Source organism: Xenopus tropicalis, chromosome 8 (genome assembly GCF_000004195.4).
Source record: "Xenopus tropicalis strain Nigerian chromosome 8, UCB_Xtro_10.0, whole genome shotgun sequence".
NCBI classification, from domain to species: Eukaryota; Metazoa; Chordata; class Amphibia; order Anura; family Pipidae; genus Xenopus; species Xenopus tropicalis.
In genome coordinates, this window is record NC_030684.2 from 38029610 (window position 1) to 38054643 (window position 25034).

A 25034-nucleotide genomic window follows, 5' to 3' on the forward strand; every position below is an offset into this window, starting at 1 on the left:
TCCAACCCAGCCCAAGGAAAGTCTCCCATAGGGCTCAATGGCACTCTGCACTCCAACCCAGCCCAAGGAAAGTCTCCCATAGGGCTCAATGGCACTCTGCACTCCAACCCAGCCCAAGGAAAGTCTCCCATAGGGCTCAATGGCACTCTGCACTCCGACCCGGCCCAAGGAAAGTCTCCCATAGGGCTCAATGGCACTCTGCAGCTCCAACCTGGCCCAAGGAAAGTCACGATACCGAAGCTTGAATGAATCCGAAACTCAGCGTGACAATACGAATTTGTGGCGACAAAAAATTTGCACAAGATACGAAAAAAAGTCGCAACAACGCAAAAATAACGATCATTATGAAAAAAACGCATTCGTGGATTGATAAATCTCCCCCTAGGCGTTGTTCCTGGCAATGGCGGCAGCAGCAGCTGAGAAGTGAAGGCATCGGCCTCCTGTAGCGCCATCACCTAGAACCTACTGATGTCACTTACTCTAAGACCTTAGGCTAATGCCACACTTAGGGGCAGATTTATCAAAATGTGAGTTTGGAGTTTAATACATAAAAACTCACCCACGTTCTATTCATTCCTATGGGATTTTTAGAAGTGTATTTATCAAATGGTGAGTTCTAACTTATACCCAATGATAAATACACCTTTAAAAATCCCATAGGAATGAATAGAACGTGGGTGAGTTTTTATGTATTAAACTCCAAACTCACATTTTGATAAATCCGTAACTTTTTTGCTAGCAGAGAATCCACTAAGGGGAGCACTTAGCTCTCTGGCACTTGCACCAGGGTCAAAGTAAATGACCACTTACATCTTTGGTAGAAGTCTTCCATACAATCCCTCGGATTTCCCACTCAATGAGCACTAACGTTTTGTTGCTACATGGCACACACTGCTGTAGGTAATCTAGCCTCCCTTTCCATCAGTCTTAACAGCAGAGGGAAAATACTGATCATTATAAAGGATGGGGGGGGTCACTTGCATGATCTTAGTGGTTGGCACGCAGCCTTCACGTAGGATTTTTATGGCGCCTAAAAAGGAAGCAGAATCCATTATAATCATCTCTATGATACAAGCACATACATTTTGAAACATTCCATAAAGGTGCAAGAGAGCTGCATAGGGTTAGAAAGAAATTAATTTTCCCCACCCAAATGTCAGAAAATAGGCAAATGGTCTGTAATAATGCTACGGGCATTACATATTATTACACACCGTATAACACTATGGGCATTACATACCGTATAACTCTATGGGCATTACATACCGTATAACTCTATGGGCATTACATACCGTATAACTCTATGGGCATTACATACCGTATAACTCTATGGGCATTACATACCGTATAACTCTATGGGCATTACACACCGTATAACTCTATGGGCATTACATACTGTATAACTCTATGGGCATTACATACCGTATAACTCTATGGGCATTACACACCGTATAACTCTATGGGCATTACATACTGTATAACTCTATGGGCATTACATACCGTATAACTCTATGGGCATTACATACCGTATAACTCTATGGGCATTACACACCGTATAACACTATGGGCATTACATACCGTATAACTCTATGGGCATTACACACTGTATAACACTATGGGCATTACATACTGTATAACTCTATGGGCATTACACACCGTATAACTCTATGGGCATTACATACCATATAACTCTATGGGCATTACACACTGTATAACACTATGGGCATTACATACCGTATAACTCTATGGGCATTACATACCGTATAACTCTATGGGCATTACACACTGTATAACACTATGGGCATTACATACCATATAACTCTATGGGCATTACACACCGTATAACTCTATGGGCATTACATACCGTATAACTCTATGGGCATTACACACTGTATAACACTATGGGCATTACATACCATATAACTCTATGGGCATTACATACCGTATAACTCTATGGGCATTACACACTGTATAACACTATGGGCATTACACACCGTATAACTCTATGGGCATTACACACCGTATAACTCTATGGGCATTACATACCATATAACTCTATGGGCATTACACACTGTATAACACTATGGGCATTACACACCGTATAACTCTATGGGCATTACACACCGTATAACTCTATGGGCATTACATACTGTATAACTCTATGGGCATTACATACTGTATAACACTATGGGCATTACATACCATATAACTCTATGGGCATTACATACTGTATAACTCTATGGGCATTACACACTGTATAACTCTATGGGCATTACACACTGTATAACACTATGGGCATTACATACCATATAACTCTATGGGCATTACACACTGTATAACACTATGGGCATTACATACCGTATAACTCTATGGGCATTACACACTGTATAACACTATGGGCATTACATACCATATAACTCTATGGGCATTACACACTGTATAACACTATGGGCATTACACACTGTATAACTCTATGGGCATTACATACTGTATAACTCTATGGGCATTACACACTGTATAACACTATGGGCATTACACACTGTATAACTCTATGGGCATTACATACTGTATAACTCTATGGGCATTACACACCGTATAACTCTATGGGCATTACATACTTTAAAACGCTTTCTGTGGGCTACACTGTGCCTACACTGGCACTTTAAGTACAGCGAATGCCATTGCGTTTTCTTCATTAACAATGCGGTGCCCCCTTGGCCCAGTAAGAGGCTGAAGAAGAATTTAGCAGTTTTGATCAAATTTCTGGGAATTACCCCAAAGCTTCCAGTTTGCAGCACCTTATGTCCCACATATCATTAGGAACCAAGCTACAACAGCCTAGATATTAACTGCCATTGCTCCGGTGCAGAGGTTAAAGCTATTAAAGGGGTTGTGCACCTTTGAGTTAACTTTTAGTATGGTAGAGAGTGATATTCTGAGAGAATTTGCAATTGGTCTTCAATTTCTATTATTTGTAGTTTTTTAGTTATTTCATTTTCAGTTCAGCAGCTCACCAGTTTGGAGCTTCAGTGGGTATTTGGTTGCTAGGGTCCAAGTTACCTTGGAGTTACCTTGAGAGACTGAAATATGAATACGAGAGGGACTGAATAGAAAAGCGCCTCACAGATCAATAGTTTTTTGACTGCCGGGGTCAGTGACCCCCATTTAAAAACTGCAAATAGTTGGAGGAAGAAGAAGGCAAATAATTAAAAACTATAACACATAAATTATGAAGATCAATTGAAAAGGATGCTTAGAATTGACCATTCTATAACATGCACCCTAATGCAAAGAACATATTATATACATTCTTGGCAATTACAGCCCTTGCCTGCCCGCATGTATTAGATATGTGCTTGAGATTCTAAGCGTTAATTCTTATATTTATTTGGTAAACTAACTGGCCATTAGGCGGGGGTAGAATTATATTACGGAAATGGGGATTGGGAAGTGTTTAATTGTCTCATCTCTTGATAAATTACAATTCCCAGCGACCCCCCCCACACACACACCCCACCAATGTGGAATTGCCACAGCAACATTTATGTCACTCACATACGGTAACAAACCAAAAGTACACAAAGGAAGATCCTACTATGTAAGCGAAATATTTAATCAAATATTTTAATGAGCTTTTAAAAGCACCCAGATGAGTGAGGTGCCAGGGTGCCAGGTCCATCATCAGTAGGGATAGGGGAGCCCAGTCAGTGCAAGCTCAATTGTTCCCAAGTCTCACTATACAGCCAAACACAGTCCTGTATGTATCTGAGTATGTGTCAGTTTGGCAGTTATTGTGCTTCAGTGACATCACCAACGGCTCTCACAAACGGCAGTTATACCATTTCTGGATTCAGAGGTAAGTGGAGCAGATTAAGAAACTGGGGAGGGGGGACATATTTAAGACAATGATAGAAGGGGCAATTTGGGGGTTTTGGCACCCATGATTTATAGTAGCTTTATTAGTGGGGTCACACTCCCCCAAATTGCCACCCCTTTGCCTCCTATTGGTATTGCCTAGGGAGATGCTTGTCTTAATGTTGTCCGTTGGAAATGTCTGTCATCTTAACCAATAATATTTGCCTGACAAAAAGGAAGGGGGTACATTTTAGGCAACTTTTTTATAGTAGCTTTTATTGTAGCTTGGGCAGTGGAGTCAAAGATCCCAAAACTGCTCCCTGGCACCAAAGCCCCCAAAATCGAACCCATTGCTTGCTCTTGTTTGGGGAGATGTTAATCATGAAACTGCTGGAAATTATCAGTGTGTTTATATATTAATTATGGGGTATACCAATGGTAGCAGGAGTGACACCTCAAAAAAAGCCCATTTCAATTTAATGTGCAGAGCTGCAGAACAAAAATGCAGTAGAAAATCATAATCACGGTCTCATTGACCCTAAACCTCTGCTTCTCTAGCTATAGCTGTACTACTTTTCCCAGCGTCCCCTGTGGCTCAGTTGAAGTTCTAAAACATTGCGTATTTTGTGTTTGCTTACTGCTGCTTTTAAACTCTTAGGCCATTTAATCTACCTCTCTTTAGCTGTAACTGCCAACTGTCATTTGGACGCTAGGGTCCCACTCATCCTAGCAACGGTCAGTAGCCTTAGCACTAGAGTGGATGATGGATAAGGAAGAGTTAGTACAGTTAGTAGAATAAATGCTAAAGTGTTAGGATCCCTTGTGTTATGGGTGCAGGGGCACTAATCAGAGTAGAGCAGGTTATGGGGAGCAGACATGTTGGGTATGTGCAGGGAGAAGCAGGTTCTTTGAGGATATTGAGATGATCCCTGCTCTCAGTGCACAATGGGATCTGCAGTCTTGTCATAAGCCAGCTCTGACATTAGAGGCAAACCAATGCTAACTACCTCTTATGCCTGACATCGGAGTGCATCATGGGAGATAAAGGCCCTTTACAAGAGCCAGTGAGGAAAGTCTGCATCCTGGATGACCATCATGTTTGTTAGCTAAATAGCACACACACACGAGCTGTCAGGCTCATTTTCTTCTAATTATAGTCTGAAAAAGATTGAAAACCTCACAGTGCATTATGGGATCTGTACTATTCTTCATTTTAAGGCCCCCAAATTTAAAACAGGAGCAGTTTTGCAACTTTGTATTGATATTGCTTATCAGTCTGGTTCCAATGGGCTCCCTACTCTCCTGGGGTTCCAGAGGCGGCAGGGTCCACTGCCCCTAATATTCTCATGCTCACAATCCTTTATTTTCTTCCCATAGCGGTAAGTATTGCAAGCGACTTTGGTGAATAACAACGATATCGGCGATACCAAAGGGAGAAGAACAGCAAAGGAAAGAGAAGACTCGAGTGATTCCCTGCCCAGAGGATATTTTCATCTTCCCATTTGGGGTCCTCTGGACAAAGGTACTGGTCCTGCATTTTCCCCTCTATAATCTGAGTAAGGTTATCTTTCCCTCTTGGATGTACCAAGCTGTTCATTATTTCTTTAGCGCCAGCTATTATTCATAATTCCTACCTGTAGATTTGTAAGCTAGGGGCTTAGAGACCCCGGAGTAAGATTTGGGCGCACAGTGCAACACTGCTACAGTTCCAGGGGTTTACCAACTAACACCAATTGGCCATGTAGGGGGGAAGAATTACAATATGGAAAGGTAAATTGAAATTAGAAAAAAATTAAAATGGGCTCATCTGTTGAGTTACAATTCCCAACATCCCATGGAAAGGGACATTAAGGAAGGTCACACTATGTGAGTAAAATGTTTAAGTAAATAACTTCACTGGTTCTGATGAGTGAGGTACCAAGGCGCAAGGGGTGTTCCTCTGTGTTGCACTGAACTCCTCCCTCTGCTGCAGATACAGTGCTGCACGGCCCGAGCATCAAACCCTCGCTCACATGGCTCCTTCTCACTCAGGATTCAAATGTGGGAAGCTGTCTCTTTCCCATCATGCACCTGTGATCCTTTGCCTTTATCTTCCATAGACAGTTTAACCAGATCTAATCTGGAAGCAGAAAGAACAAAACAATTCTCATCAAGCTTAAACTGTACTTTTCATATCATACAGACAGAAGTGTTCCAACAACCACCACAGAGAATAAAATGTAATTTAAGCACGAACTTCACCTTTAAAATTAAAGAAACATTTATAGAATAAATATGCTGGAAAAAAGTTATATTAGGGCAGTGATTCATAAAGGTGTAGTTCACCTAGAATGTCCTATGATAAGCAGCTTTTTAACTTTTGTTAATATATTCTTAACCAGCAATTTTTGAGAAAACATCTTGTTGCCACTTTGGCATCCTTAGCAACGATACAAGCCATAGTGCCAAAAGTGTGAGCATTTGGGGGCAGACGATGGTGCAAGTTGTAGTTTCACTGCAGCTAAAGAATGAAACTGTGCCTAATTGAGCACTGAGTTGGATATAACTAAATGACCCCAATGGCTGGCAGTGCTTCTGTTGCCTGCAGTATCACTGAGCATTAGAAATAGCGGCACTGCCCCAAGGTAATTTACTGAAGGGCTCATACAATAACATGTATTGGCAATTGCTGTAACTGTATAATGTTTAAACATGCATTTCCACCATTGGCATTGAAAGTTGTAAGAAATGATTGGCTGATATGAATAGTCCTGGTTTAAAGTCTGATAATGTCATTGTGGTGGGTTGAAAAACCCCACAGACTGGTCTTCGACTTCAGCTAATTCTTCTGCTTTTTTTTCATCTTCTTAGTGCCCCCCAATTTTTTTTTTAAAGTGGGCGGAGACAATAACAGCCACTCAGACTTCACATATTGAATTTTTTTTTGTTTAAATTTAAAATGGTGCCATTCTCACACTATTTATGCCAGGGTGCCCACTGTTTGTCACTGGGTGACTTCGACTCAAGGTTAGAAAAAGTGGGCACACCCACCAACCACAATTTACCTATTGACTTTTATTGGTTTAAATTTAAAGTGCTGCCGTTCTTTAATTATTAATCCTAGGGTCCCTAAACTTTGCAGAGTTAATCACTGGGTAACTCCAGTTCCAGGTTAGAAAAAAATGGGCGGAGCCACCAACCGCCAATCAGATGTCTTTCGTTGACTTTCAGTGGGGAAATTTAAATTGCTGCCATTCATACACTACAGGGTACCCAAATCTTGCACAGTGATTTTTACTATTTAACTGTGGTCCAAGGTTAGAAAAAGTGGGCCGAGCAAACAACAGATCAGATTTCATTCAGTGATTTCATGTTTTTCAACCCAACATGAAGTTTGTTCTCAAACTTCCCTTTCTAGTTACCACTTGAGCTTGTAGTTTTTTTTTTATCTCCAATAAAGCAGTGACTAATACCAACCTTTCTTTCCTGATACAGGAGATTCAAGATGGGTGCCAAGCTGTGTAACATCTTGCACCAGCAGCAAAACACTGAGGTAAGGCTGATGGAAATATAAAGCCATTGTTTCCTGCCTGAGGGTGAGGCCTTGCCGCCAGATACAAAGGGGAACTGTCACTGCAAAAAGAAATTCCTCCGCTTATAATAAATATTTAGTCAAATAGCTGTTGTATTTTTTTGCTGTTCTTCACATGTTTATTAGTTTAACATTCACTTAAGTTTGAGCTGATTTCAAGCGCTTAATTTTTTCCATTCTCTATAGGCTGAGGACACCAATCAGTGTTTTGATTATTCTGAGCTTTTAGCTATGAAACATCAGCTGGTAAGCACCATTCAGAAGGAGATGCGTGTAGCAGCAGGGGCGGAAAAGCTGTACCGGGCCACCAAGAACAGAAAGACCAAAGCCCAGGTGAAGGAGCTGAGGAAGAGCAGTGAGGAAAAGGTGAAAGCCCTTTACTCCTCTCTCCTCAAGCTCACTCAGGAGATAGCTCGGAAGGAAGCAGAGAACACTCGAGGTGAGCTACAACTATCTCTGGCCTCTTTCCTTTCCTATTTTCATTATATGTGGAAACTGCGTGGAACCATAACAGCACACCCACTACAACTTCATGGGCATCACACTTAGATTATAGATTACTTTGCATTGACTTAGAAGCATTTGCATGTATATTTGAAATCAAAAGTCATAAAAATCAAGAAACAGCCCTTAAGCCTTAACCAGGTACAATTGTACAATGTGAAGAGAACCATGGGCATTTCAAATTGTCCTCCTTCACATCCTCAGATTTAATAATATGTATGTATTTGAAACTCCTTATGTCTATCATACTTGTTTTCCATAGTTTCAGATGCTGTACTGGAGACGACTGAGACTACAAATGACATCGATGTAGTTTTCCCAGCAGAGAAGGTCACTGGGCCTGAGGTTCCAGTCATTTCAGACACCGCCAGTGACTCTTCCCAAGTGAGTACATTACATTGACATTACATTTATGTCTTGGGCAGAGCACAAACATTTCCCCTTATCTTATCCTTGTGATCCTTTTTGTTTGCAGCACCATCCTGATGATTCTGCTGAAGAACCGGGGCCAGAGACAGAGCAGCCCCAAGTTCCACCTGACAGGTAAGGATTTATTGGAGTTTCTCAGAGGCCAGATTAAATCCCTGCCCTATTCTTTCAAATAAGAGCAATACAATCTTAACAATAACTGTGTTATTCTTCCAATTAAAGTGAAGTACCTGCAGAGGAAAATGAAGATGCAGAAGAGGACAAATGGTAATATGAACATGCATTTAGCTGGGAGATTCCATTATACACAATATTATAGAGGGCCCCTATAATACTGTGCCCTCTATGAGATATGGCGGGGGTGCTACAGTATTGGGGATTATGGAGAATGAATCAGCTGAGGGAAATAGGATAGTTTACAGGTAATCAATAACTAAGCAAGGGATTAAGAATGGATATTAACCTGTATTATACTTATAGTGACTTACCTGCAGAAGATGAGGAGGATGACGAAGAGGCCAATGTGGAACAACAGCAGCCTGAGAAAGAGGAAGACAGGTAAGATCACTCTTTATAGGCAAGGCCGCAGGTTAGCTTGCTTTCTATTATTAACTGTACATTTGCATTATAATGATCTTTTACCACAATTACTTTATCCCAATAGCGACGTGCAAGTGCATGAAGGAGACTCCTCGGGAACATCACAGGGCCCTCACCCTGGTGATTATAGTCCAACTCAGAGGGATTGCCAGGCAGAGGAGCCATTAGAGGAGACCCAAAGCACTCAGTAAGACAAAACCTCAATACTGGAAATATATATACTATATATATATATATATATATATATATACTATGTTGCATAAGAAACAATTTCTGTTTCTTCCTTTCCAGAGAGCTGCAGTTCTGCAGTTTTAATGCAACAGATTTTCGTCGCATTCAAGTTCTAGGCAGAGGAAGCTTTGGCAAAGTAAGTCATTAAGTCTCTAATTAGAATTTGGCAATATATACAAGGGAACATTCAGTGTCACTAAACTCACTCTCTTGTGCCAGGTTCTACTTGTTGAGTACCTTCCGGCAAATATAATCTGTGCCCTGAAGGTGCTCAAGAAGGACAACATCGACAACGAAGAGGACATACAACGGTAAATGCATGGGGAATAATTGCATAATCTGATAGGCCTAAGCTGTTAATTGGCAGTCACATTCTGTCTGTCAGTCTTTTTCATTTTATACACTTATCTCTTCACTTGCCTTCCTTCCATTCAGTTGCTTTTGTTATCATTATATTTTACTTATATTGGACATATTTTCTCTTTCATCTTTCAGCATCTTAGCCGAAAAGCAGATTGGGCAGTTGGTGAATCCGGACAGGTTTTTAGTGGATTTATATGCCACATTTAAAAGCAAATATCATCTGTTTTTTATAATGGAGTTTGTTGCAGGAGGGACTTTAAGAACGCACCTGGAGAGCTGTGGGCACTTCGATCTGGAGAAAGCTACGTAAGTATAAATTAGGTGAATATTTGGGCTTTTATCCATACAGTCCCAGAGTTACAGGAGACTGAAGAATAGGGGAGGATGAGAGAACTGGCAGTTACGCTACACTAAATAGTGAGTTTCCTATATGAAGGCAGCATATAATGATCAAATGTACTTTCCTTATGCTTGCAGGTTCTACTCTGCCTGTATTACCCTAGGCCTGTCTGCGATCCATACCAAAGATGTCATACACAGGTAAGAGTTTATAAAGAGCTAGGTACCTTTAGGGTGAAGACACATGGAGCAGCTACTTGAAGCAGCTACTAAAATAGACAATACTGATCATTTACCGATTCTTATTATTGTCCATGGCAGAGAATTTTTTTTTAGCGTTTAATAGCCATGAAAAAGTAGCTGCTACTAGTAGCTCCGTGTGTCTTTACCCTAAGTGGCAAGTACAACCTGGAGTTTTGTAGCTGTTGCAGTTTAGCAGCAGGACAGCTACAGATTCAAAGTCACTATTTAGAAGGATATGGGAAGGAAATAGAACAAGAGGCAGAATTGTCTGGCAGCAGTTTTAATGTGTAATTATAATATTTCCATTTTGTTTAAATGCAGAGATTTAAAGCCAGGAAATATACTCATAGATCAAGCTGGCTATTTAAAAATCGCAGATTTTGGCATGGGCAAAACAGGTAAGAGGGCCTTGTATAATTATCCAGCACAAAGTGGACTAATTTACGGTTTACACTGGCAATAATGCCTCAATAAATATCACTTACAATTTGGCTTTTTTTTAAGGCATTGGATATGGAGACAGAACAGGCACCATACTTGGCACTCCAGCTTACATGGCACCAGAGCTCGTGAAGGAGGAGCAATACACAAGAGCTGTCGACTGGTGGGCTCTTGGAGTCATCGTGTATGAAATGCTCCTTGGAACAGTAAGTAGAAATTGCCACTGGTCAGTTATAGAGGGAGGTAATACAGAAATAAATAGATCTACTGTTATTTATCTAACCTCATAAAGCACTCTCTCTTTTTAATAATCCTGGTCCCCTAATACATTCTTATTATACAATGCAGAGACCCTTCACCGGAAAGGACATAGATTTCATGTATGAGTGGATTGAGGAGGATGAACCACACTATCCCGACTCCCTGGAACCACAAGCACTGAGCTTTATATCACAGGTAAGTAGCACTGAGCTATCTGTTTATTACAACCAGCTCTTTAGCTCAGCGACCACTTTATAATTTAAACTCTTGAGTCTCCCCGATGCTTCTGTACATGTAACTGCCATTTTCTGTTCTTGTAGCTCTTGATGAAGAATCCAGAGGAGCGACTGGGTTCTACCCAGGATGATGCAGAGGATGTAGCTCATCATCCATTCTTTAATGTAAGTTTCTCTGTCTCTATTGTCATAATAATTCTAATATCTTCTGGGAATACCCCTGGATACCTATCTCAGCTTCTAAAAATGGCCGTAAGGTGCCATTTTCTGAAGAACTTTAAATAACAAGCATTTTTATGGTACCTGTTTGCAGAACACAGCCTGGGATGACATCATTGATGGGAAGGCAACAGCCCCGTTCGTACCCAGCCTCAACGGACCGGAGGATGTCAGCTACTTTGATGAGAAGTACACCAAGCTGCCAGCCAATCTAACGCTGCCCAAAGGACCTTGTGCTGAAATGGCAGATAACATCGAAGAAGCCTTTCAGGACTTCGACTATTCAGCATTTTAGGTCCTAATGGGATAATAGGTAAGAAAGGGCCTGAGTTAAAAGACAAGTAGCACAAATCAGAAGAAAAAATGCCTAGCACGTTAAAGGTGCAAGGGAACTGATCAGAGCTGGTTATGGGAATCAGGCACATTGGGGATTCTATGGGAATACTAAGGTGACCTCTGAGATGATTGCTCTGATGCATGAAAAATAATCACAAAAAAATCCTGCACAATAAAAAAACTTGTTAACATAACAAGGTAACCAATAAGGAGTGCATCCCCTAAGTGCTATAGAATATCTACAGGAATATCACTTAAAAATGTGTGGATTTAATTCTAAGTTTATTGTTTGGCTTTTGTAGGCTGGTCTCAGAAGCGTTTAGAAATGGCACCTACCAACAGCTCCATCAGCAGTTTCCAAAGTACCAAATACTGCAGTACCACCATTCAGGTATCACCTGTTTAAGTAAATGCAGTTCTATCAGCAATGACCCTTCCTCAAGCTTCAGGTGTTCAGGTAAAACCATCAAGTGCATCTCCTTCTATCCACCATATTTCCACCAGTCCTTTCATCCAACTCTGTTCAACCAGCACAGTGCCTCAACTTACATCTGCTGTAATTCCACCATCCGTGCTCCCCTAATTACACAGCAATACCACCAGTAGTGCTCCCATGCACTTTCACCAGCGGTGCCTCCTCTGACAACCACCGCATTCCTACCAACGATGCCCCCCTGCCACCACCAGCAGGACCTCTTCTTTCAAACAGATATGGAATCATACACAGAAGCGCCCTCAAGCATTCGTTAGACCCTGCATTCCTTTTCACTCCATCCATCAGACTGCAGAAGCCGGGGTCTGCAGGCTTCCTGGGGTCCAATGGAATGGAAGGGAATGCAGCAGCTTAATGGCACTCATGTGCATGCTGCCATATCTTGGTTTCTTTAAAAAACTGCCTCTTTTTCCTTCCTCTGCAGCAGTGTCTCCTCTTACACTCACTGCAGTTCCACCAGTGATGTCTCACCTGCCACCTTCCGCAGTTCCACCACCAGTACCTCCTGTTTCAACCAAAATCTGCCACCATAAACAGGAACACTTCTTAAGCCACATGCAGGGTAGACCCTGCATTCCTTCTCACTCCATCCATCAGACTGCAGAAGCCGGGGTCTGCAGGCTGCCTGGGTTCAATGGAATGGAAGGGAATGCAGCATTCACCTAGCAGCTTAAAAGCATTTTTGTTATGCGGTCACGTCACTCTTTTTGCCTCCCTCTCTTTTCACTGTAATACAACCAGCAGTCTCTCCCTTTATAGTTTCACCAGCTTTGCAATTTTTATGTTATTACATATGTTACATTTACCCCAGTTCCACCGTTATTAGTTAATAATAGATTAATTATATATGAGTTATCACCTCTTTCATTCCAATATGGCACCATAAACAGGATCACCCTTAAGCTACACGGTAGACTCTCCTATTCACTCCATCCATCAAACTGCAGAAGCCGGGGTCTGCAGCGAGGGAATGTAGCCTTAACCCAGCAGCTTAATGGCAATCATGTGTATGCTGCCATATCCCTTTCCCTCACCACCACTGCCTCCCTTTCCTTTCACTACAATAGCACCAGTAGCGCCCCCCTTACACTCACCCCTGTTACACCCACGTTACCTTCTCTTTCAACCCAATATGGCACCATAAACAGGATCACCCTTAAGCTACACGGTAGACATTCCTTTTTGCTCCATCCATCAGACTGCAGAAGCCGGGGTCTGCAGCGAGGGAATGTAGCCTTAACCCAGCAGCTTAATGGCAATCATGTGTATGCTGCCATATCCCTTTCCCTCACCACCACTGCCTCCCTTTCCTTTCACTACAATAGCACCAGTAGCGCCCCCCCTTACACTCACCCCTGTTACACCCACGTTACCTTCTCTTTCAACCCAATATGGCACCATAAACAAAAGCACCCTTAAGCAAACTCGGTCAGTCCTGAATTTCTTTTCATTCCATCCATCAAACTGCAGAAGCCGGGGTCTGCAGGCTGCTTGGAAGGAAATGCAGGATTCACCTTGCAGCTAAATGGTGCTCGTGTGTATGCTTCCATATTGCTTACTGTTTCCCCTACCCTTGGTTTAATAGGGCGCATTTGATCCTGGGAGAAATCCGATTGCCGTTAAGGAGTCAGGAAGGAATTTTTCCCTCTAATGAAGCAGATTGGCCCAAGCTTCCAGAGGTTTTTGCCTTCCTCAGAATCAAAATAGCCCAATCTATTCTCATTCATCCAGGTCATGATATACAGTATCGAGTAGAATTAAGTCTAAAACAACTGGACTTTTCTGAGTTTTTCTTGAAAACGTTTCACCACTCATCCGAGTGGCTTCTTCAGTTCAAATGACTGGTAGGGAATTCCCCGGTATTTAAACTCTTGATGGTAGTAGAGTCACAGACATCCAATCACAATGGTTCCATTGAACTTGTTCAGTTAGGTGTTAGCTGAAACTGACAGGTGTAAGAAGGTATGATCCAATCACAATGGTACCAAGATTCTCATTGATGAAGGTGTTAATCCTTCAAAGTACATGACTGGAAGTGTGAACTGTTGTGAAACTGCCGGGGTAAGGATGTCAACGCGCCATTGTATGTTGGTGACAAGCGGTGTCTCAGGCCCCCTCCTCTGTTCAGGGATGGTTTTTCCAGGTTGGCATAAACGGCCTCTTTCACACCTCTTTCAAACCATCTGTCCTCTCGGTCCAAAATATGCACGTTACTGTCCTCAAAAGAGTGACCTTTTTCCTTGAGGTGTAGATAGACCGCTGAGTCTTGTCCTGAGGAGTTTGCCCGCCTATGTTGGGCCATTCTCTTACAGAGAGGTTGTTTTGTCTCCCCAATGTATAAGTCTGAGCACTCTTCACTACACTGGACAGCATAGACCACATTACTTTTCATGTGCTTGGGTGTTGGGTCTTTCGGGTGCACCAGCTTCTGTCTCAGGGTGTTGCTGGGTTTGAAAAACACAGGAATGCGATGTTTGTTGAAAATTCTCCTAAGTTTTTCTGATGTTCCAGCAACATATGGAATGACTATGTTGTTTCGCCTGCTGTGTTCCTCCCTTCTGTTTGTAGGTCTGGTCTTTCTGTTGGTCTTTGATTTGGTTTTGATGAAGGCCCAGTCTGGGTACCCACAAGTTTTCAGAGCTCCTTTTAGATGTTTATATTCTTTCTCCTTGGCCTCTGCATTGGATGCCACAGTTTCAGCCCGATGATGTAGAGTCCTAATTACACCCAGTTTATGTTCCAAAGGGTGGTGGGAATCAAACAGCAAGTACTGGTCTGTGTGGGTGGGTTTCCTGTATACTTCAATATCCAGGTCCCTCCCCTCTTTGATAACTATAGCACAGTCCAAAAAAGCCAGTTTGCTGTCTTTCACATCTTCCCTTGTGAACGTGATGTTTTTGTCCACCGAGTTTATGTGTTTGGTGAAGGCTGGAACCTCGCGTTCTTTAATTTTGACCCAGGTGTCATCCACATATCTGAACCAATGACTTGGTGTTGTTCCCTTGGCAGAGGCCAAGGAGAAAGAATATAAACATCTAAAAGGAGCTCTGAAAACTTGTGGGTACCCAGACTGGGCCTTCATCAAAACCAAATCAAAGACCAACAGAAAGAACAGACCTACAAACAGAAGGGAGGAACACAGCAGGCGAAACAACATAGTCATTCCATATGTTGCTGGAACATCAGAAATTTCAACAAACATCGCATTCCTGTGTTTTTCAAACCCAGCAACACCCTGAGACAGAAGCTGGTGCACCCGAAAGACCCAACACCCAAGCACATGAAAAGTAATGTGGTCTATGCTGTCCAGTGTAGTGAAGAGTGCTCAGACTTATACATTGGGGAGACAAAACAACCTCTCTGTAAGAGAATGGCCCAACATAGGCGGGCAAACTCCTCAGGACAAGACTCAGCGGTCTATCTACACCTCAAGGAAAAAGGTCACTCTTTTGAGGACAGTAACGTGCATATTTTGGACCGAGAGGACAGATGGTTTGAAAGAGGTGTGAAAGAGGCCATTTATGCCAACCTGGAAAAACCATCCCTGAACAGAGGAGGGGGCCTGAGACACCGCTTGTCACCAACATACAATGGCGCGTTGAAGAAGCCACTCGGATGAGTGGTGAAACGTTTTCAAGAAAAACTCAGAAAAGTCCAGTTGTTTTAGACTTAATTCTACTCGATACTGTATATCATGACCTGGATGAATGAGAATCTTCATAGACAGCCCAATCTATTAATTTTAATAATTATTAATCATATTTTCTATACAATCTATAAGTTTCTAATTATTATTAATAAAACTGCACATTCGCAGATTTACCATCAAGCCACTGTGTGTATGTGTCTTTATTCTGGGTATTGTGTCATTTTGCAGGGGTAATATATAGTAGGTTAGAGAGTGAGAGAATGGATCAAATTAGCAATGAAGAAACACTGAAAGGTTCAGTGCCTGCGAGTCACAGGTGCCCTCCTCCTGTGCGTATTGGTTGCTCTACCAAGCATTCTCACACTGGCCTAACAGGCTGAAGACAGTGTTTATAATGGTCACTCTTGGCATCCTCCACCATTCCCATTCATGGCATGAAGGCTGTATGCCTGGGTTATCAGGTGCCCCCTCAAAGGAAATGTAATGCAGATGATATTCATTGGGTAGATGAGAAGATGCGGATTTTGCATTAACCAAGCAATGAAATAGAATAGGAAATCTTCTTAGGATTTGTCAAATGCTTCCATGTTTGGTAGAGAATGCTCATGTCTTCAGCAGGTACCCATTGTATTGCCTGTAACTTCTCCCCTATCCTGGCAGTTTTCCAGTCCAAGCCTGCCTAGGTCAGTCCAGGACTGTTCTCTCACAGAGTGGGATGTCACATCAATATAATCAGAAACCTAATTATAGTGACATAACTATCGGAGGGTATAGAAGCAGGGTGTAGGACAGGTTTTGCAATCCCAATTCTGCACGGTAAGGGGGGCATGGGAATGCTGCGCACTGGGCCTCCGGCATCAGTAGACCATGGCCTGGCACTATATGTTGGAAAGAAAGGCTCCATCTATACTCATCTGATATCTCTACGCTTAGCTCTATGGGTCTAAGTCACTGAACCAGAAAATCCCAGCAGCACTGCATACATAAATAATACAGATTTCGATCCCTGTCAATCAAGCAATCAACAAAATAATTCCATTTACAGTGGATGTATGGCCCCCTATTGAAAATCTATGGCTAAATACACCCATATATCTCAGCAGGTCTCTGTTATACCAAAAACACATTCTGTCACTATTAAATACCTTGGCCACAAGCAACCTTTGGTGGCCAATAGTGAATTCCCATTGGCTGCCAGTGCCACATGGTCAGTATAAATACACTTATAAAGCATTTAATTAGCAAGATATATATATATATATATATATATATATATATAAATATTGTACCTATAGTACCAAAATCTGTTGTAATACATTTGCCTTCTAATTATATTACATGCAGAGGTTGAAGGTTGTGGCTGAATAAAACAGGTATAAATAAAACTAGTAAACTGGAGGTCCTTTAAAAGGGGTTTTTCACCATTAACCTCTAACTCTTAGTATGATGTACAAAGTATTATTCTGTTTAGCAGCTCTGCAGATTGGAGTTTCAGCAGCTATCTGGTTGCTAGGGTCCAAATTACCTTAGCAACTAGGGAGCAGTTGGAATGAGAGGATGGTAAATGAATAGGAGAGGACCTGAATAGAAAAACAAGTTATAAAAAATAACAATAAAAATAAAACTTTAGCCTCACAGAGCAATCGTTTTTTTGACTGCCGGGGTCAGGGACCCCCATTTGAAAGAGAAAGAAAGTTTGCCAGTGGCTTAGTTTGCCTTTAAAAATAATTTTTACAAAAAAATGAGGTGTTAGTACCACACTTTGGCCAAAATATGTAAGCTCACATGCCACGTCAAGGCCCCTCATTGTACGTGAGTCCTACACTGTCTAATGACTTTGAGTTTGTGATGCAATTAAAATAAAGTCCCCCAGAAAACAATGTGACTGAGTATTAAGACCTATTGCACCTACCTTTTAGCTCAAAAAGGCTCTAGTGGGAAAGCAGGGAACTTTTAAGCCCCAGCTCATTAGCACACACATGAAAGTGATTCATTGGTTTAAAGGCTACATAGCAGATAGAAGCTAAATTTGGCTACAATTTGTACACAAAACACAGAAAGAAATCGCCAGCGCTCGGTCTAACCCACACTGTAGTGTTGACCAGCTGCTAGAAACACACTATTGTGCCAGCGCTCGGTCTAACCCACAATCTGGAGTTGACCAGCTGCTATAAACGATAAAAAGCCATTAATTATACACAAAGAGAAAGAAAGTTTGCCAGCGCTTAGTTTGCCTTTAAAATAATTTTTACAAAAAATGAGGTGTTAGTACCACACTTTGGCCAAAATATGTAAGCTCACGTGCCACGTCAAGGCCCCTCATTGTACGTGAGTCCTACACTGTCTAATGATTTTGAGTTTGTGATGCAATTAAAATAAAGTCCCCCAGAAAACAATGTGACTGAGTATTAAGACCTATTGCACCTCCCTTTAGCTCATTTTTTGTAAAAATTATTTTTAAAGGCAAACTAAGCGCTGGCAAACTTTCTTTCTGTTTGTGTATAATTAATGGCTTTTTATCGTTTATAGCAGCTGGTCAACTCCAGATTGTGGGTTAGACCGAGCACTGGCACAATAGTGTGTTTCTAGCAGCTGGTCAACACCCCATTTGAAAGCTGGAAAGAGTTAGAAGAAAAAGGCAAATAGATCAATAACTGTAAGAAATAAAAAATGAAGGCCAATTGAAAAGAAACTTGGAATAGGCAATTCTATAACATATTTAAAGTTAACTTTATGATGAACCGCCCCTTTAATGGGACCCATGGACCTTTAGCTACAACTAATACTAATTTATATATTTTCCTAACCTGCTACCTCGACCAGTCCAAAAGTGAAGGAGCGGTTCTTCACAGTACCGGATGTTGAGTCACAGTACCTATGCCAATGTGGTTGCTCCAACCAGCACTACGGAAGTTGTCTATAGACTGCAATGTAGCAGCCTTTTCTACAATAAATTACACTTATTGTACAACTTGACTGCTGAATGTTCTGAAGGTAATATGTGGGAATACAATGTCTTCATAAGCATTAAATTCCCCAAAACATTTTCTGAATAGCAGAAATGCTGTAAATAACTTTAGGGATTTAACAAATACGGGAGCAGTTTGCTTTTATATTCTACCTGCTAAAACAAGATGTTCCATATATAGACATCTACGCAAGGCAATTGATCCTCACTAAGATGTTACCCTGTAGAAAGACATAGATAACAACTTACATGTCATATTCAACGTTATGGTAACTTCCAGTATGATGTAGATGTAGAACTCCTCTTGCTCTCAATGCCTCATTCTCTTTCTCTCTTGCAGCTGGGCCCTTATAGGCATAGTGAAGGTAGAGGGTCTTTAGGTTAAATTCAATCACTTACAATTTCAGAGGAAATCTTGGGTGCCAGGGGTTCTTAAACAAAACAATTATTGAAAAAGAAAAGAAAAAGAAGGTATGTCACTTATTAGACTGAACACTGATATCACATTATGCAGCATCTATCACTGATAGATCATTCAATCTCATCAAATATACAATGGAGTGTCAGCTCCTTCACAGGGTAATCTTACAATGGGCATTTAGCCATACTGTTCTAGAAAATTCAGCGATTGCCTCCCATGGAATATAAACTAACTTGGATCCCTTTTCTCTGAGTGAAAATGGAGCACAGGCTTGCTCATACTAAATAACTAAATACCATGATGGTCTCCCATATCTTTAGTGTGCTAAGACAGGAGCTAGGCCAGGGGTAGGCAAACTACGGCCCACGGGCCACATCCAGCCCATTGGCCTTTTTAATCTGGCCCGCCGACTCCGGCCCCCTTAAAAGAATGACGGGCCCTGATTGGTTGCGCCCGTGTGTGCGACGTCAGCACGCACAGGGCGCAACCGTATAAAAGGATGTAGCAGGGAGCCGGGGACAGAAGCAGTCAAGGACGGAGGAAGCAGGCCACTGGAGGATGGAGCAGCAGGGAGCCGTAGGTCGCTGGGGGGAGAAGATGGGAGGGGCTGGAGGGAGGATTTTGAGGAGAGGTTGGAGGATGATGGGGTGTGGAGCTGTAGAATGCTGGAGGGGGGGAGCTGAAGGATGCTGGGGGAGCTAAAGGATGCTGTGGAGTGGAGCTGGAGCATGCTGGGTGGGAAGCTGGAGAGGAGCTGAGAGGCCATGTGATTTCTGATAGCAGCCCTTGGCATAACGCCGACCTGTCTGTAAGTCAATGTGGCCCCTGAGCCAAAAAGTTTGCCCACCCCTGAGCTAGGCTTACAATATCTAAAGCATGGTGATTCTCGCAGTCCCCTACCCAATTCCCACTAAGGTGTTTGGTCTAGCTTAAGGCTTCTCATTAATCAGGACTCCTGCCCCCCGTCTCTCCCTGAGGCCTCTCTCTTCGAGCAGTCCAGCAGCACCCACCCCAACCCACAAAGTGGGGTCCACTCAGCGGTCTATCTACACCTCAAGGAAAAAGGTCACTCTTTTGAGGACAGTAACGTGCATATTTTGGACCGAGAGGACAGATGGTTTGAAAGAGGTGTGGAAAGAGGCCATTTATGCCACCTGGAAAAACCATCCCTGAACAGAGGAGGGGGCCTGAGACACCGCTTGTCACCAACATACAATGGCGCGTTGACATCCTTACCCCGGCAGTTTCACAACAGTTCACACTTCCAGTCATGTACTTTGAAGGATTAACACCTTCATCAATGAGAATCTTGGTACCATTGTGATTGGATCATACCTTCTTATACCTGTCAGTTTCAGCTAACACCTAACTGAACAAGTTCAATGGAACCATTGTGATTGGATGTCTGTGACTCTACTACCATCAAGAGTTTAAATACCGGGGAATTCCCCTACCAGTCATTTGAACTGAAGAAGCCACTCGGATGAGTGGTGAAACGTTTTCAAGAAAACTCAGAAAAGTCCAGTTGTTTTAGACTTAATTCTACTCGATACTGTATATCATGACCTGGATGAATGAGAATCTTCATAGACAGCCCAATCTATTAATTTTAATAATTATTAATCATATTTTCTATACAATCTATAAGTTTCTAATTATTATTAATAAAACTGCACATTCGCAGATTTACCATCAAGCCACTGTGTGTATGTGTCTTTATTCTGGGTATTGTGTCATTTTGCAGGGGTAATATATAGTAGGTTAGAGAGTGAGAGAATGGATCAAATTAGCAATGAAGAAACACTGAAAGGTTCAGTGCCTGCGAGTCACAGGTGCCCTCCTCCTGTGCGTATTGGTTGCTCTACCAAGCATTCTCACACTGGCCTAACAGGCTGAAGACAGTGTTTATAATGGTCACTCTTGGCATCCTCCACCATTCCCATTCATGGCATGAAGGCTGTATGCCTGGGTTATCAGGTGCCCCCTCAAAGGAAATGTAATGCAGATGATATTCATTGGGTAGATGAGAAGATGCGGATTTTGCATTAACCAAGCAATGAAATAGAATAGGAAATCTTCTTAGGATTTGTCAAATGCTTCCATGTTTGGTAGAGAATGCTCATGTCTTCAGCAGGTACCCATTGTATTGCCTGTAACTTCTCCCCTATCCTGGCAGTTTTCCAGTCCAAGCCTGCCTAGGTCAGTCCAGGACTGTTCTCTCACAGAGTGGGATGTCACATCAATATAATCAGAAACCTAATTATAGTGACATAACTATCGGAGGGTATAGAAGCAGGGTGTAGGACAGGTTTTGCAATCCCAATTCTGCACGGTAAGGGGGCATGGGAATGCTGCGCACTGGGCCTCCGGCATCAGTAGACCATGGCCTGGCACTATATGTTGGAAAGAAAGGCTCCATCTATACTCATCTGATATCTCTACGCTTAGCTCTATGGGTCTAAGTCACTGAACCAGAAAATACCAGCAGCACTGCATACATAAATAATACAGATTTCGATCCCTGTCAATCAAGCAATCAACAAAATAATTCCATTTACAGTCAAATAACAGTGGACCTGGGGTCTTAAAAGCATGCATGGCCCCCTATTGAAAATCTATGGCTAAATACACCCATATATCTCAGCAGGTCTCTGTTATACCAAAAACACATTCTGTCACTATTAAATACCTTGGCCACAAGCAACCTTTGGTGGCCAATAGTGAATTCCCATTGGCTGCCAGTGCCACATGGTCAGTATAAATACACTTATAAAGCATTTAATTAGCAAGATATATAATATATATATAAATATTGTACCTATAGTACCAAAATCTGTTGTAATACATTTGCCTTCTAATTATATTACATGCAGAGGTTGAAGGTTGTGGCTGAAATAAAACAGGTATAAATAAAACTAGTAACTGGAGGTCCTTTAAAAGGGGTTTTTCACCATTAACCTCTAACTCTTAGTATGATGTAACAAAGTATTATTCTGTTTAGCAGCTCTGCAGATTGGAGTTTCAGCAGCTATCTGGTTGCTAGGGTCCAAATTACCTTAGCAACTAGGGAGCAGTTGGAATGAGAGGATGGTAAATGAATAGGAGAGGACCTGAATAGAAAAACAAGTTTATAAAAATAACAATAAAAATAAAACTTTAGCCTCACAGAGCAATCGTTTTTTGACTGCCGGGGTCAGGGACCCCCATTTGAAAGAGAAAGAAAGTTTGCCAGTGCTTAGTTTGGCCTTTAAAAATAATTTTTACAAAAAATGAGGTGTTAGACCACACTTTGGCCAAAATATGTAAGCTCACATGCCACGTCAAGGCCCCTCATTGGTAACGTGAGTCCTACACTGTCTAATGATTTGAGTTTGTGATGCAATTAAATAAAGTCCCCCAGAAAACAATGTGACTGAGTATTAAGACCTATTGCACCTACCTTTAGCTCAAAAGGCTCTAGTGGAAAGCAGGGAACTTTTAAGCCCCAGCTCATTAGCACACACATGAAAGTGATTCATTGGTTTAAAGGCTACATAGCAGATAGAAGCTAAATTTGCTACAATTTGTACACAAAACACAGAAAGAAATCGCCAGCGCTCGGTCTAACCCACACTGTAGTGTTGACCAGCTGCTAGAAAACACACTATTGTGCCAGCGCTCGGTCTAACCCACAATCTGGAGTTGACCAGCTGCTATAAAACGATAAAAAGCCATTAATTATACACAAAGAGAAAGAAAGTTTGCCAGCGCTTAGTTTGCTTTAAAAATAATTTTTACAAAAAATTAGGTGTTAGTAACCACACTTTGGCCAAAATATGTAAGCTCACGTGCCACGTCAAGGCCCCTCATTGTACGTGAGTCCTACACTGTCTAATGATTTTGAGTTTGTGATGCAATTAAAATAAAGTCCCCCAGAAAACAATGTGACTGAGTATTAAGACCTATTGCACCTCCCTTTAGCTCATTTTTTGTAAAAATTATTTTTAAAGGCAAACTAAGCGCTGGCAAACTTTCTTTCTGTTTGTGTATAATTAATGGCTTTTTATCGTTTATAGCAGCTGGTCAACTCCAGATTGTGGGTTAGACCGAGCACTGGCACAATAGTGTGTTTCTAGCAGCTGGTCAACACCCCCATTTGAAAGCTGGAAAGAGTTAGAAGAAAAAGGCAAATAGATCAATAACTGTAAGAAATAAAAAATGAAGGCCAATTGAAAAGAAACTTGGAATAGGCAATTCTATAACATATTTAAAGTTAACTTTATGATGAACCGCCCCTTTAATGGGACCCATGGACCTTTAGCTACAACTAATACTAATTTATATATTTTCCTAACCTGCTACCTCGACCAGTCCAAAAGTGAAGGAGCGGTTCTTCACAGTACCGGATGTTGAGTCACAGTACCTATGCCAATGTGGTTGCTCCAACCAGCACTACGGAAGTTGTCTATAGACTGCAATGTAGCAGCCTTTTCTACAATAAATTACACTTATTGTACAACTTGACTGCTGAATGTTCTGAAGGTAATATGTGGGAATACAATGTCTTCATAAGCATTAAATTCCCCAAAACATTTTCTGAATAGCAGAAATGCTGTAAATAACTTTAGGGATTTAACAAATACGGAGCAGTTTGCTTTTATATTCTACCTGCTAAAACAAGATGTTCCATATATAGACATCTACGCAAGGCAATTGATCCTCACTAAGATGTTACCCTGTAGAAAGACATAGATAACAACTTACATGTCATATTCAACGTTATGGTAACTTCCAGTATGATGTAGATGTAGAACTCCTCTTGCTCTCAATGCCTCATTCTCTTTCTCTCTTGCAGCTGGGCCCTTATAGGCATAGTGAAGGTAGACGGTCTTTAGGTTAAATTCAATCACTTACAATTTCAGAGGAAATCTTGGGTGCCAGGGGTTCTTAAACAAAACAATTATTGAAAAAGAAAAGAAAAAGAAGGTATGTCACTTATTAGACTGAACACTGATATCACATTATGCAGCATCTATCACTGATAGATCATTCAATCTCATCAAATATACAATGGAGTGTCAGCTCCTTCACAGGGTAATCTTACAATGGGCATTTAGCCATACTGTTCTAGAAAATTCAGCGATTGCCTCCCATGGAATATAAACTAACTTGGATCCCTTTTCTCTGAGTGAAAATGGAGCACAGGCTTGCTCATACTAAATAACTAAATACCATGATGGTCTCCCATATCTTTAGTGTGCTAAGACAGGAGCTAGGCCAGGGGTAGGCAAACTACAGCCCACGGGCCACATCCAGCCCATTGGCCTTTTTAATCTGGCCCGCCGACTCCGGCCCCCTTAAAAGAATGACGGGCCCTGATTGGTTGCGCCCCGTGTGTGCGACGTCAGCACGCACAGGGCGCAACCGTATAAAAGGATGTAGCAGGGAGCCGGGGGACAGAAGCAGTCAAGGACGGAGGAAGCAGGCCACTGGAGGATGGAGCAGCAGGGAGCCGTAGGTCGCTGGGGGGGAGAAGATGGGAGGGGCTGGAGGGAGGATTTTGAGGAGAGGTTGGAGGATGATGGGGTGTGGAGCTGTAGAATGCTGGAGGGGGGGAGCTGAAGGATGCTGGGGGGAGCTAAAGGATGCTGTGGAGTGGAGCTGGAGCATGCTGGGTGGGAAGCTGGAGAGGAGCTGAGAGGCCACGTGATTTCTGATAGCAGCCCTTGGCATAACGCCGACCTGTCTGTAAGTCAATGTGGCCCCTGAGCCAAAAAGTTTGCCCACCCCTGAGCTAGGCTTACAATATCTAAAGCATGGTGATTCTCGCAGTCCCCTACCCAATTCCCACTAAGGTGTTTGGTCTAGCTTAAGGCTTCTCATTAATCAGGACTCC

General features: G+C 42.0%; 1 long non-coding RNA gene across 5 annotated transcripts in view; it reads right to left on the reverse strand.

Annotated features, from left to right (window-relative positions):
- Positions 1-5817: 5817 nt before the first annotated feature.
- LOC116406543 overlaps positions 5818-25034 on the reverse strand; it is a 52262-nt gene continuing 33045 nt past the window's right edge. The window contains exons 2-5 of one of the 5 annotated variants that reach the window (XR_004219537.1): positions 11377-11617; positions 8848-8898; positions 7312-7467; positions 5818-5974 (exon numbers count right to left, since the gene is read on the reverse strand). This is a non-coding gene — a long non-coding RNA (uncharacterized LOC116406543). Of the gene's footprint in view, positions 5975-7311; positions 7468-8847; positions 8899-11376; positions 11618-18987; positions 19578-25034 lie in introns of those variants that run through there. The other 4 variants (XR_004219536.1, XR_004219539.1, XR_004219535.1 and 1 more) reach the window with 4 other exon arrangements.